At 37.8% G+C, this 13,668-nt stretch overlaps 1 protein-coding gene and 1 pseudogene across 3 annotated transcripts in view; one reads left to right on the forward strand and one right to left on the reverse strand.

Annotated features, from left to right (window-relative positions):
• Positions 1–13,668, forward strand: part of CNNM2 (cyclin and CBS domain divalent metal cation transport mediator 2) — a 157,475-nt gene that overhangs the window by 5,349 nt on the left and 138,458 nt on the right. The gene's annotated exons all lie outside the window — the stretch shown is intronic.
• On the reverse strand, positions 9,775–10,127 carry LOC101356773 (40S ribosomal protein S27-like; annotated as a pseudogene).

Raw genomic sequence — 13,668 nt, forward strand, 5'->3', positions numbered from 1 at the left:
GAGACCCCAGCTGCTCACCCCATTCTGCAACTTCCCTCTGCCCCTGATTCCCCATGAACATTCAACCAGCTTCTAACTCTCTCTGCCTTCCCGTCTCACCTCTGGACAGAAGCTGCCCCTTTGGTCTCTTGTATCTACTTGACTAAGAGGCACATTCTTCACGAGTATCACTTTATGTCCCACAGTCCAGTCCAATCCCTGTCTGAAGAGTTGGCCTCGGAAATTGTTTCAGTTCTGGGGTGATAGAGAGTCCAGGTGCCATGCTTTCTGGGGCACCTCCAGTCTCAGTCAGACCATTAAGTCTGGTCTTCTTACTAGAATTTGAGTTTTGCATCCCATTGTTCTACTGCTCCATCAGGGACCCTCTGTTGTGTTCCCTGTCAGGACGTTCATTGGTGGTAGCCGGGCACCATCTAGTTCTTCTGGTCTCAGGCTGATGAAGTCTCTGGTTTATGTGGCCCATTCTGTCTCTTTGTGTCTTTGGTGTTCTTCTTTCTCCTTTACTCCAAGTGGTCGGGACCAGTTGATGCATCTTAGATGGCCAGTTGTTAGCTTTTAAGACCCTAGACGCCACTCACCAAAGTAGGATGTAGAACATTTTCTTAATAAGCTTTGTTATGCCAATTGACCTAGATGTCCCAGAGCTTGAACTCTTAACCTCTATATTGTACTGGTTCTCTTGTTCTTCATGACACATTTCTATTTTACTGAGTGTGAATTTTGGACTTCTGTGAAAAACACTGCAGGGGAAAGATACGGAAGTCTGCTTCTGTAAAGATTTCAGCCTCGGAAATCTTATAGCATCGCTATGAGTTGGAATCAACTCGATAGCAATGAGTTTGGTTTTTGGTTTTGGTGAAAATATTGCTTCTGGACAACAGACACAGAAATGTATTCAAACATATATAGCTTTAAACCCAGTGCTTCTGTGAAATTATGCGTAATAGTTCCCACCTCATTGACAGGAAGTCGATTCCAACTTACAGTGACCCTATAAGACGGAGTAGAACTGCCACATAAGGTTTCCAAGGAGCAGCTGGTGGACTTGAACTGCCAACTTTTTGATTAGCAACCGAGCTCTTAACTACTGCACCGCCAGGGCTCCATGCATAACAGTTGGTGTCCCCATTTTTGCCATTAAAATAAATCAATTCTTCGGCCACTATGATCCAAAATCAAAGGAATTTTATTTCCAGTTTTTTGCACATCAAAGCATCAAGATTCATTTTGCAAATGTTGTATACTGGCATTATACTGTACTGGTGTGCTACTCTAATGGACTACTCTGCAACCGTTTTTCATATAGCTAAAATATGTAGTATAATGTCTTAGTCTTGGTTTCTTATCTGTGTCTGTTGGAAGTGTGACTCAAACTCAGGCTTGTGTTTTAATCTTGATTTTGTCTACATTTTTTGTAGACATTTATATAATAACTGGTTTCTGATGACCATCCTTTACAACTCTGCCCCTGTGTACTCAATGCAGTCTTTCTCTTTCTTTTTTCAGTTTTGTAGTTACTTATACATCTAAATAAGATAATAAGCTCAGTAAATCCTACTAAGGGATTATGAGAATCTTAGAAAAACTGTCTAAAGCAAAATAGTGTAGGGAAAGGAAAAGCTAAATTAAAGGCTACTACTTTTGTGTGAAGGATCACCTGTGGTGCAGTGGTTAAGTGCTTGGCTGCTAACCAGAAGGTCGAGGGTTCGAACTCACCAGGTGCTTCGCGGGAGAAAGATGTGGCAGTCGGCTTCTGTAAATATTATAGAAGCCCTATGGGGGCAGTTCTGCTCTGTCCTGTAGGGTCACTATGAGTTGGAATCAACTCGATAGCAGCAGGTTTGGTTTTTGGTTTACTTTTGTGTGCAGAAAGCACCCTAGAGGCTCTCCATTTACCTGAAAACCTTCCTGACCAAAGACTGTAGACTCTTAGCCACCCAGTTGTACACACTAAGGTTGAATTTGAAGAATTAGTAACCAGTTTTTTTTTTTTTTCTTTTAGCTTTACAACAGTTGCATTCCAATATTGCAGAGCATGCTGGTTTACAGCTGCTAGGGACTTAGCTAGGCTATTTTCTAGCTTTGTTTTTAAGCTAGGAACAGGTGTTATTCTTTAAGGAAGTACTTCAAAGAAGAATGTAATGTACAGTTTTCACTTAAAACATTCAGCATACAATTCTGTATCCTTGTAACTCAACATATCTTTCCATATTAATGTCCTGAGAGTTTAAGTTAAAAATTTTTTGACTCACCAAATGAGGTGTTCTGTTTGCCTAGAACGAAGGAGGATTTTTTTTATTGCTGTTTAAGACATGAGTGTTGTCCCTGAGTGGATATATTTGTTTCTATGATCTTCTATGTTTATTATTTTTGTGAAATAACCCACATCAAAAATTACAAATTGATGTTTTTAGAACATCATTATGAAACATTCAGATAGTATAGAATTAGAGCTGAAAGGCAGCTTGAGGATTGTCTAGTCCAATGTTTGCCAGGTTTACCAGATGATAGGAATTACTTGGGTCACGTGTGAAGAATAAGGTCCAAGGCCTCATTCAGAGACCTCCTGAACCAGAATCTCCAGGGAGGGGACCTTGGAATCCATGTTGTTAACAGTTATCTTGAGATAAATCTTTCAGTTAGGTGAGTTTAGGAAACACTGGTCTAGTCAACCTGTTAAATAGGGAAGGTAAACCATGGGAAAGAGAGGAGACAACGTAAATGGCTTGCTTAGGGTTACCTAACTAGCTAAGGAGCCCTGGGGACACAGTGATTAAGTGCTTGGCAGTCAGTGGTTTGACCCCACCCAGCGACTCCAGGAGAAAAGACCTGGCGATCTGCTCCTGTAAAGATTTCAGCCTAGGAAACCCAATGGGGCAGTTCTGCTCTGTCACATAGGGTCACTATGAGTTGGAATCGACTCGATGGCACTCAACAACAACCACCTACCTAGCTAGTAACATCAATTGGACCCGAACCCATGTCCCAGACTTCTGTATCAGAGTTCTTTCTACTCCAACAGGGTGGGCTTCTGGTTCCAGATTATTCAGAGTTAAAGGTAATTGTATTATTGAAAAAGCAAATATTCAGATTTGCCATTGGTTTTTATTTGTCTTGTGATTTTGATGTCAATATTTTAGCCACCTTGAATCCAAGCAGTCTTTGACGGGCATTTTGTTACATAGAAAGTAAGTCTAACTGAGGGTCAGCTCATTTTGTTTTATTTCGCTTTTTATTTTAGTTCAGTCTGATTGTGTTTTTTACGTTGCTAAGATCAGACTAGTAAGGTATTTTAAGAAATGAGTATTGAGTAACTAGATTGCATGAAGTTGCAAGTAGTTAAATATAAGGTATTTCTTTTGATTTAACTTGTTAAATTTAATTTTCAGTATCCGTTAATGATATATTTTCCTTTTGGTTGTTTCTTCTATGAGAGTAATGACGATTGGATTTGGAAACTTCTTTTCTTTTCATTTTATAGTATAAATCTATAAAATTTCCACTGGAATCTTCACTAAAGCATTTGAAGCCTCCTGCATCCCATTCATGTGTCTATGTGTCCTTTATTCAGTTTTTATAAATAGTGTAAGCCAAATTCTTACAGAGAATCATTCCTGATTTTTGGAGGTCATTTGCATTAATGAGGTCACCAGAGCCTGAGCTTTTGACCTTTAGGTCGAGAGAAACTATTGTTGAATACTGGCTCTGACTTAGTATGATCTGGAGAAAACAGGAAAAAGCCTTGTTCTGCTTTTTCTCTTGGTTTTATGGGGATTACTTACCACCTGCCCCCTCCCAGAGCACCTCAGAATTATTTACATTCTGAAACACTCCAAATTATTGTAAAGGGCTGATTAATTGTAATTGTTAGCAAATCCAAGCACAATTTAAAATGCCATTAACTAGAAAACCTCGCAGAATAGACTGAGCTAACATAATATTTTATGGTTCTATTTGCTGTTGGACTACTTAAACTTTTAAGAATAAACTTCTGGACTGTAATTAGATGTTTACTGCAGTTACGTATAAAGTATATTTCCTTGAAAGGTGCCCTTTCTTCTAAATGCATGTATTTTATTGGTGGTAAACTTCAATTCCAGTCAGATTTTTTGGCATAATGAATATTTATTAAACTTAAATACAGGAAAATACATCACTAGGATTTAAGGCAATTTTACTATTGTCTTTCTGCCTTCTTTTTCTCTGAACACACAAATGAGAAACCCCGAATCCTACCAACACTAAAAAGGAGAAACAATCAGAAGTATTCTTTTTTTCACTATCACATTCTACCAACTCCAGAATGTCTATAGAGGGGAAGCTTAAGGGTGGCAAGCTTTGGAAGGGGGAGCTGGGGGACTAATATATTAACAAGTACCTTTTTTAGACCATATGTTTATTTGGGCTAGCTTAGGGGCTGATAGAGATAATGGGGGGGGGTGCCAAGCCCCTCCCCCATCTTCCATGAATGCTATTACTGATCGTAAATAATGCTGTAATAATGGTGAGATCATCATTTCTCCATATTTAACCCCTCTTGCTGTTAGACCTAGGTGGGAATATTTCTTTTTGAATTCACATGCTTTGGGGAGGATACCACCTGTTAATGCAAACGTTAAGAACTGTGTGCTCTACCTAGATTAACTATGGACAAATACCTTACCCTTTCAGCCTCAGTTTTTTTCATAGTAAAATGGGAATACTTTCTAACTCATAGAGTTCTGAGTAAGAATTAATATAATCATGTAAAAATGCTTCCATTAGTACCTGGCAGTTAGTATTCAGTTAACCATTATTTTTACAGTAAAACCTGTCAGAGTCCGGAACCTGTGTAAGGGGAAACCTATCAGAGAAGGAAACTTCAAATATTTTCCACTAAAACAAGCAATTGAAAAGTAATAAGCTGCACCCTGTCAAAAACTGAAAACTTGCAAGACCCGGAAAAATAAGGCAGTCCTGTTGAGTTCTGGTTCTCACAGATTTCACTGTATTGTAATAATTCTTTAGGCTCTTGGTTGTTCTTGATCTTTCTCTCGATAGTCAAAAGATGCTTTAGGCCATGTGTGCTTATAGTTGTGGAAGTTGAAATCTTAAAAGTGGCTAATTATTGTGGGTTTTCTTTTTTATTGTGATTGAATTCCAGGCTCTTTGATTTTTCTAGCAGTTACCATTATTTGACAAGATGGACACATGTATATATATATTTAAGGAAACCAGAACAATTTATTACATGTTCTGCCCTCCTTTGTAAGTACATGGAGTTAAAAAAGAAAATCTTTATTCTTCTTAACTGTAGGTGACTAAAAAAGTAAATAAAGTCTTAAAGAAATAGAGCAAGTGGTCACGGGTTTTGGAAGCCCTGTTGTGTCTTTCTTGAATATAGCCAACTGTTTAAGTCTAAAGGAAGATTTCAAATTACTCTGAGAAAAATTTTTTAACATTGATTACATCAAAAGTATAAAAAATGGTAATATTTAATATAGCAAATTTGTGTTGCTTATAGCAATGTAAATTTGTAATACTTTTGCAAGGCAACCAAGAGTCATAAAAATGTTCCTACCCTTTCGTTTAGTAATTCTTTTCCTGAAAAATCTTAACTCAGTGATACAATTCAACAGAAGAAAAGAGCTATGTTGACTTGTCATGCTGCATGTATATTTCAACATTATGCATACTAGTTAAAATTTGGAAATAACTTAAATATTTAACGCTTCAAGATGAGATGGAGGAGAAGGAGTTAAGAAAATTACAGATATCAACTAATTGCAGGAATTTAATGATAACCTTGAAGGCCATGAAGCAATATGGCAATAAATTACACTGATTATTTACACAGATTATAGACATGTAAAAACATACATGTTTATGGAGAAAGTCTGGAAAGGAATATGAAAAAAGTGAAAAAAGTTGATGTGTTAGGATGGGGAGAATCATGGCCAATCTTTGGAAAAATCTTTTTGTTAACCTGGTGTCATGGATTGAATTGTGTCCCACAAAAATATCTATCAACTTGGCTGTGTCATGATTCCCAGTATTGTATAATTGTGTACCATTTTGTAATCTGATGTGATTTCCTTATGTGTTGTAAATTCAGTCACTATGATGTAATAAAATGGATTAGCGGCAGTTATACTGATGAGGTATGCAAAATTGGATAGTGTCTTAATCCAATCTCTTTTGAGATATAAAAGAGAGAAGCAAACAGAGACACACGGGAACCTCATACCACCAAGAAAGCAGTGCTGGGAGCAGAGCGCGTGCTTTGGACCTGAGGTTCCTGCGCAGAGATGCTCCCAGACCAAGGGAAGACTGATGCATCACAAGGACCTTCCTCCAGAGCCGACAGAGAAAGCCTTCCCCTGGAGCTGATGCCTTGAATTTGGACTTGTAGTCTACTAGACTGTGAGAGAATGAATTTCTCTTTGTTAAAGACATCCACTTGTGGTATTTCTGTTAAAGCAGTACTAATTGTCTAAGACACCTTGTATAATAGTATACCTGGAAAAAAAGTCAAATCTACTGAGAATATGATGGATGGGTCCTGATCTTTGGAAAATTAACCTTTGCTCATATTAAGGAACTTATACCATTTCTCCTTAGAAACATTTTACTGCTGAAACAAATGGTTCTTTAAAAAAAATTTTTTTTAATTGAAATATAATTTACATACCATAAAGTTAACTCTTTTAAAGTATACAATTCTGTAGTTCTTAGCAGATTCACAAAGTTGCACAACTATCACCACTGTTTAATTTCAGGACCTTTTATCACCCCAGAAAGAAACCCTGTAGCCATTAGCTGTCACTTCCCATGCTTTTTTCTCCCCAACCCTAGGCAACCGCTTTCTGTCTCTGTAGATTTGCCTATTCTGGATATTCCATATAAAAGGAATCATATAATATGTGACGTTTCATGTCTGGCTTCTTTTACATAGCATAGTGCTTCTAAGGTTTATCCATGTTGTGGCATGCATCAGTACTTGATACTTTTTTATGGACAATTAATATTCCCTTATATGGACATACCGTAGTTCGTTTATGTATTCATCAACTAATGGACATTTGAGTTGTTTATATTTTTTTTGGCCATTACGAACAATGTTGTTCTGAACATCGTGTACAAGTTTTTGTGTAGACATATGTTTTCACTTTTTTTGGGTATGTATCTAAGAGTGAGATTGCTGGGTCATATTGTAATTCTATGTTTAACATTTGAGGAACTGCCAAACAATTTTCAAAGCGGTTGTGCAATTTTACAATCCCACCAACAATGTATGAAGTTTCCAATTTGTCCACATCCTCACTAACACTTGTTTTTGTCTGGTTATTATTATTATTATTGCCATCCTAGTGGTAGTGAAGTGGTACCTCATTATGGTTTCAATTTGCATTTCCCTAATGACTAATGATGTTGCACATCTTTTTATGTGCTTATTGGCCATTTGAAGGAGCCCTGGTGGCACAGTGGTTAAGCATTAGGCTGCTAACCGAAAGGTCAGGGGTTCGAACCCTGTAGTAACTCTGTGGGACAAAAGACCTGGCAATCTCTTCCCATAAAGATTACAGCCTAGAAAACCCTATGGAATAGTTCTACTCTGTCACATTGGGTCGTTATGAGTCAAAAATTGACTTGACAGCACCCAGTAACAACAACCCTACTGTAAAGCTTATCAGTTGACACAGAACTTCTAGCCAGCATTTTAGTGCCTTGCTTTTAAATTTGAATGGAGTCTAGCTTCTCTGGATATTTGAGGAAAGCTTCTAATAGGAATCACAGAGACTAAAACAAACAGAAAAAAGAAACTTAATTGCATTAAGCTGGTTTATCTCACATGACCTAAATATCCAACAAACTAGCAGTTATTACTGAACAGGAATTACTTTATCTGTGACCTCTTAAGGTCACTTAACAAAGCAGATATCAGTAGCTAATGTGCAATTTTGCTGCTTTTTTTTTTTACATGGTATGGAGAGGATCATTCCTGTAGTTATTCAACCTACCTGGTAGTTTGGGAATCCCAACCAGGGTGAATGTTGTATTTCCTTAAGGCTTGCTTAGCCTCACTGCATGTTCAGAGGCTAATGTAGGTAGGCATTTTTTGGCAGAGTTCTGTGTCTTAGGGTGTCATTATCTGTCTCTTTTTCCTGTCTTCTTTTACTGCAAGATTTCTTAAGGAATAAATAGCTAGTTACTTCCTTTTCATTGCCCCTGCCTTTATAATTAAGCATCTACAGTCTGGCTTCCCACTGTCACAACTAATGACTTCCTTTGTTGTCAAATCCAGATCTTGGTCATCATGTTTTTTAGCTTCTTTGCTGCCATTAAAAGTAAGATGGGGATAATCTTCTCCAGCTTGGCTCTTTCAGCATGATGCTACAGTAGTTTTGATTCTCCTCCTGCTTCTCTGCTCCTTTCCTTTTTCTGTTTAGGTTGGTCTTAGTTATCTAGTGCTGCTATAACAGAAATACTACAAGTGGGTGGCTTTAACAAATAGAAGTTTATTCTCTCACAGTTTAGGAGGCTAGAAGTCCGAATTCAGGTGCCAGCCCCAGGGGAAGGCTTTCTCTCTCTGTCTGCTCTGGGGGAAGGTCCTTGTCATCAATCTTTCCCTGGGTCTAGGAGCTTCTCAGTGCAAGACCCTGGGTCCAAAGGACGCACTCTGCTCCTGGCTCTTATTTCTTGGTAGTAATGAAGTCCCTCTCTCTGCTTGCTTCTCTCTCCTGTTATCTCTTGTAAGATAAAAGGTGATGCAGGCCACACCACAGAGAAACTCCCCTGAGTAAGGGTGTTGCATCCCATCCTGATGCTCTTTAACATAACCTAATCTTGCCTCATTAAGAGGAGCCCTGGTGGTGCAGTGGTTAAAGCCCTTGGCTGCTAACCGAAAGGTCAGCAGTTTGAACCCACCAGCCACTCCATGGGAGAAAGATGTAGCGGTCTGCTTCTATAAACATTTACAGCCTTGGAAAGCCTGTGGGGCAGTTCTACTCTGTCCTACAGGGTCCCATGATTCAGAATCGGCTAGTTGGCAGTGGGATTGATTTTGTTTTGCCTCATTAAGCACAGGCAGAGGTTAGGATTTACAACACATAGGAAAATTACATCAGATCACAAAATGGAGGACAACCACGTAATACTGGGAATCATGGCCTAGCTAAATCGACATATATTTTTGGGGGACGCAATTCAATCCATGACAAGTTTCCTAATTTCTTCCTTCCATTTCTAAGTGAGCATTTCCCAAGATTTTGTGCCTTCCATGGTCTTTTTCCATCTTGAGAAAACTTTCTTTGACTCATCTTTGATTCATTAATCATTTATTGAGCATTATTACAGTGTTCAAAGAACTGGGAAATACGAAGATGAATTAGACATACTTCCTGCTCACAAGCAACTTGCAATACATATAAATTTGTACTCCTTTTCTTGTATCTTGTTACCAAATTTAGTTGATATATTTTGGAAATGCTTTTTATAATTTTTATTTTCTCTCCATTCCCATTTCTACTACTCTTTATTCCCTATTATTTGTGCTTAGCTCAGTACCTATTATGTTTAGGTGCTCCATTAATGCATTTTGAATGAATAAATGAATCAATCTGGATTATTCTAATACTTTCAACATTGTTTCCTTTATTTCCTCTGGTTAATTTCATCAAGCATGCCTCTGCCAAGTTGATCTTCCTCAAACATAACTCTCGTTTTACCATCTTTTTTTAAATCTACACTGTGTTTATAGGATTGGTTTCCCACTCATTATGATTCAGGGTGCTTTTAGTGCTGCTTCCATCTAAAGGAGCATCCTTCTGTAAGCCTTGCTTTTCCTCCTGTAGCCTGGCAGAGGACAGTGGAGCATCCAACACACAAAGCTACTGTTTTTGCATGGCTAAAAGACTGTGATGATTTTATGGCATCCTGGGAGTTTCCCATCCATGAAGTAGGAAGTAGGGCTCTGCACCAGCCACTTCTTATGTTTCCTCTTCTCTTCTGGAAAGAGATGAAGGAGATTCTTAGCGAGAGGCATGTTTGCGTAGGGAGGTTGTTGCCACCAGAAAGGGTCATCTTACCAGTTTCATTATCAAAAACCTCCTATAATTAAAATAGTAAGATCTTGTCTTTTTACCAAATAGCCAAGATGGAAAAAATGACAGTGTAATAGTTATCAAGGTACCATGAGATGTGAACCCCTTCTCAGAATGCATTTCCTACTGCTGTCCCCCTGGCTCACTTTGCTGCAGTCACACTGGCCTCCTGGCTATTTCTGGAACACTTCAGGTATTCTAGGCGTATTCCTGCCTCAGGGGCTTTGCACTTATTATGACCTGTCCCTGGAGTGCCTTCCCCAGATAGCTTTATGGCTCGCTCCCTTCCTTCAGGTCTTTACTCAGATGTTACCACTCAGTGAGGCAGGCCGTCTACGGCCTTTCTGTCTCAATTTTCAACCCCTCTCCTGCAGCACTTTTTCGTATCTGCCTTCTGCTCTTTGTTTTCCTCCTTAGCCCTATATTATACTATAGCTTTTTTGCTTATGTATCTTTTTTTTGTCTACTTCTCCCACTAGAATACAGGGACTTTTGGCTGTCTTGTTCACTGCTGAATTCCTAGGGCCCACAACAGAACCTGGCATATAGGTGCTTAGTAAATACTGTTGAACGAACTGAATATTATTGAGAGTGTGATGTGAGACAATTACTCTTTTATAATACTGATAAGAGTGCTAATTGGTATAATCTTCCTAGAAAGCAATTTGCAGTATGCATTAAGAACCTGACACTTTTTGCATATCCTTTGACTGCTAGCTCCACTTCCAGAAATCCGATCTAAGAATCAAAAGTGCACGTAAAACTTAAAACGTAGAGATGTTCATCTAAATATTTTTTAAAATAGCAAAAAATTATGAACAATCTAAAAGTCTAGCATTGAGGAATGATTGAGCAAATCTGGATAAGTACATATGATGCAGCCATTTAGAGTGACATTATAAAGTTTTTAGTGACTTGGGAAAATGATTATTTTAAGTGAAAAAAAGTAATATGATCTCAGTTATTTTAAAAACTGCATTAAAATGGTAGAAAAGACCGAAAATGTTAATAATAAAAATGGGGTAATTTTTATATTCATCTTCTACTTTTCTTTATTTTCTAAATTAGCAAGTGTGACTTTTATTATTTAGGAGAAACATAGAAACCTTGAAGAATTCTTCATTGCCCATATATAGAGTCCAGACTCCCAGACTTTACCAAGCTCTTCATACTCTACCACCAGCCCAAATTTGTACCTTCAGTCCAAAAGGGCTAATGTCGTAACTGCATGTGTGTATGTGTATGTGTATATATATGTGTATATATATATGTTATATATGTGTAAGTGTTTATATATATGCACATACTGTGGCTAACGCAGCTCTGCTCATGTTCTTGTCTGAAAGGACACTTAGTTTTGTCCATCTAAACTCTATTCAGCCTTTAATACCTTGTTAAAATTCCATTTTTTCCTGAAATCTTCCCTGCTGATCGCTGAAATCTTATACCAGTTACAGTTCATGTCTACAATTTATACCCCATCTTAATTCTCTACAATCTTTAAATTGCTACTTCTGTATCTCTCATAGCATGTGTCTGGAAGATTCACCTCCTTCTTCTCTGCGAATTTCTCACTCATCCTTCCCCTTCAACTTTTTATTTTGAAAAAATTCAAACACAGAAAAGTTTAAAGAATAGCACAGTGAATTTCTTCATACCTTCACCTATAGATTCACCACTTGCTAACATTTTGCCACATTGTTTTGTCTCTCTCTTTTTCCATACGTATGTGTGTGTGTATCTTTTTTTTTTTTTTCCTGAACCGTTGGTCTTTTGAAAGTAGGTTGCAGACATCATACTTCACTCCTAAATACTTCAGCATGTATCTCCTAAGTATAAAGGTGTTCTCCTAAATAATCACAACACCGTTATCACACCTAAGAAATTTAACATCAGTACAAGCACAATATCCGATACCCAGTCCGTATTCATTTAAATGTCTTGTCTTTTTTGTGTCTTTTAACCTGAACAGTTCCCTTGCCATGTTTTCCTTCATAACATTGACATTTTTGAAGAGTCCAGGCTAGTTGTTTTGCAGAATGTTCCACAATCTGAATTTGTGATTGTTTCCTTAAAATTAGATTCCGGGTTAACATTTTTTGGCCAGAATACTACATTGTAAAGTACCTTCCTCCTTTAGTAATTAATGAGTAATCTGTGGGGTGATGTTTTGAGATTTATACATACCCAGTACCCCACAAACTTTTATCCAATGGTTTTGGCATCTTACTCCTCCTTTAAAAAAGTATCAGTCGCTCTGGAAATTCTCTCTTGTCCATCTGTTATAATCTGTTCCTTCCATTCTAACATGAAAGATGTTTGAGGTGGAAAGAGACAGTAATGAATCTAGTTCAGACATCTCATTTTCCACATGAGTGTGGTTTGCCCAAGAGCAATTGTGTCGTTAGTGACAAAATTAGGACTGGAACCTGGGTTTTTTGATTTTTAATCCAGTGCTATTTCCAGCTGCCTCTTGTTGATCCTTAACCAATGATACAAAACAAATACGATATTACCCGAAATAGAATGAAAATTCTTTGCAAATAGGAAACATATATTATTTTTTCTTTTGCATACATTCCTTTATTCATTTATTCAACAGAGGCAAATCAGCCATGGGTCCCCTCACCCCTGAATATCCTTCAAAGTGCCGCCGTACTTTCTGCCTTTGTGCTGTTGGTTGTTACATTCTCCCTTCTCTTCTCTCCCTCTCTTTTTGACTTTATTGTGGTGAAATACATATAACAAAACATTTGCCATTTCAACCATTTTTACATGTAAAATTCAGTGACATTAATTACATTCACCACATTGTGAAACCATTACCACTATCTATTTCCAAGTTTTTTTTATCACCCTTAACAGAAATTCAGCACCTCTTCAGCAATAACTCCCATTCTGTCCTCTCCCCCTAGTCCCTGGTAACCACTAATAAACTTTTGACTCTATGCATTTGCGTATTCTAGATATGTCATATAAGTGAGGTCATACAATATTTGTCCTTTTGGGTCTAACTTATTTCACTCAGCATAATGTTGTCAAGGTTTATTCATGCTGTAGCATGTATCAGAACTTCATTTCTCTTTATGACTGATAATACTGTATTGTATGTATACCAAAAAAAAAAAAAACAAACCCACCAAACCCGTTGCCATCAAGTTGATTCTGACTCACAGTGACCCTGTAGGACAGAGTAGAACTGCCCAGTAGGGTTTCCAAGGAGTAACTGGTGGATTCCAACTGCCGACCTTTTGATTAGCAGACGAGCTCTTAACCACTAGACCTCATTTTATTTATCCATTCATCTGTCAGTGGACCCTTGGGTTGTTTTCCCTTCTCTTTTTGACTAACCAGTACAAAGAGTTCTTCAGGGGAGGCCTTTAACTGACTACATTCAGGCTAAGCTAGGTGCCCTTTTTTGTGTTATTACGGGATCTTGTTCGTACCTCATATATCACTGTGGAGGGATCTTTTTTTTTTCTCTTTTGGTAATTGTTGTTTATAATTATATTCTCTGTTGGATTGTGAGCTCATTGAGGTCAGAAATTTTGCTTAGTTCATCTCTGGCCTTGCTACTTATAGGTGC

This window comes from Trichechus manatus, unplaced genomic scaffold (genome assembly GCF_000243295.1).
Source record: "Trichechus manatus latirostris isolate Lorelei unplaced genomic scaffold, TriManLat1.0 scaffold00007, whole genome shotgun sequence".
NCBI lineage: Eukaryota > Metazoa > Chordata > Mammalia > Sirenia > Trichechidae > Trichechus > Trichechus manatus.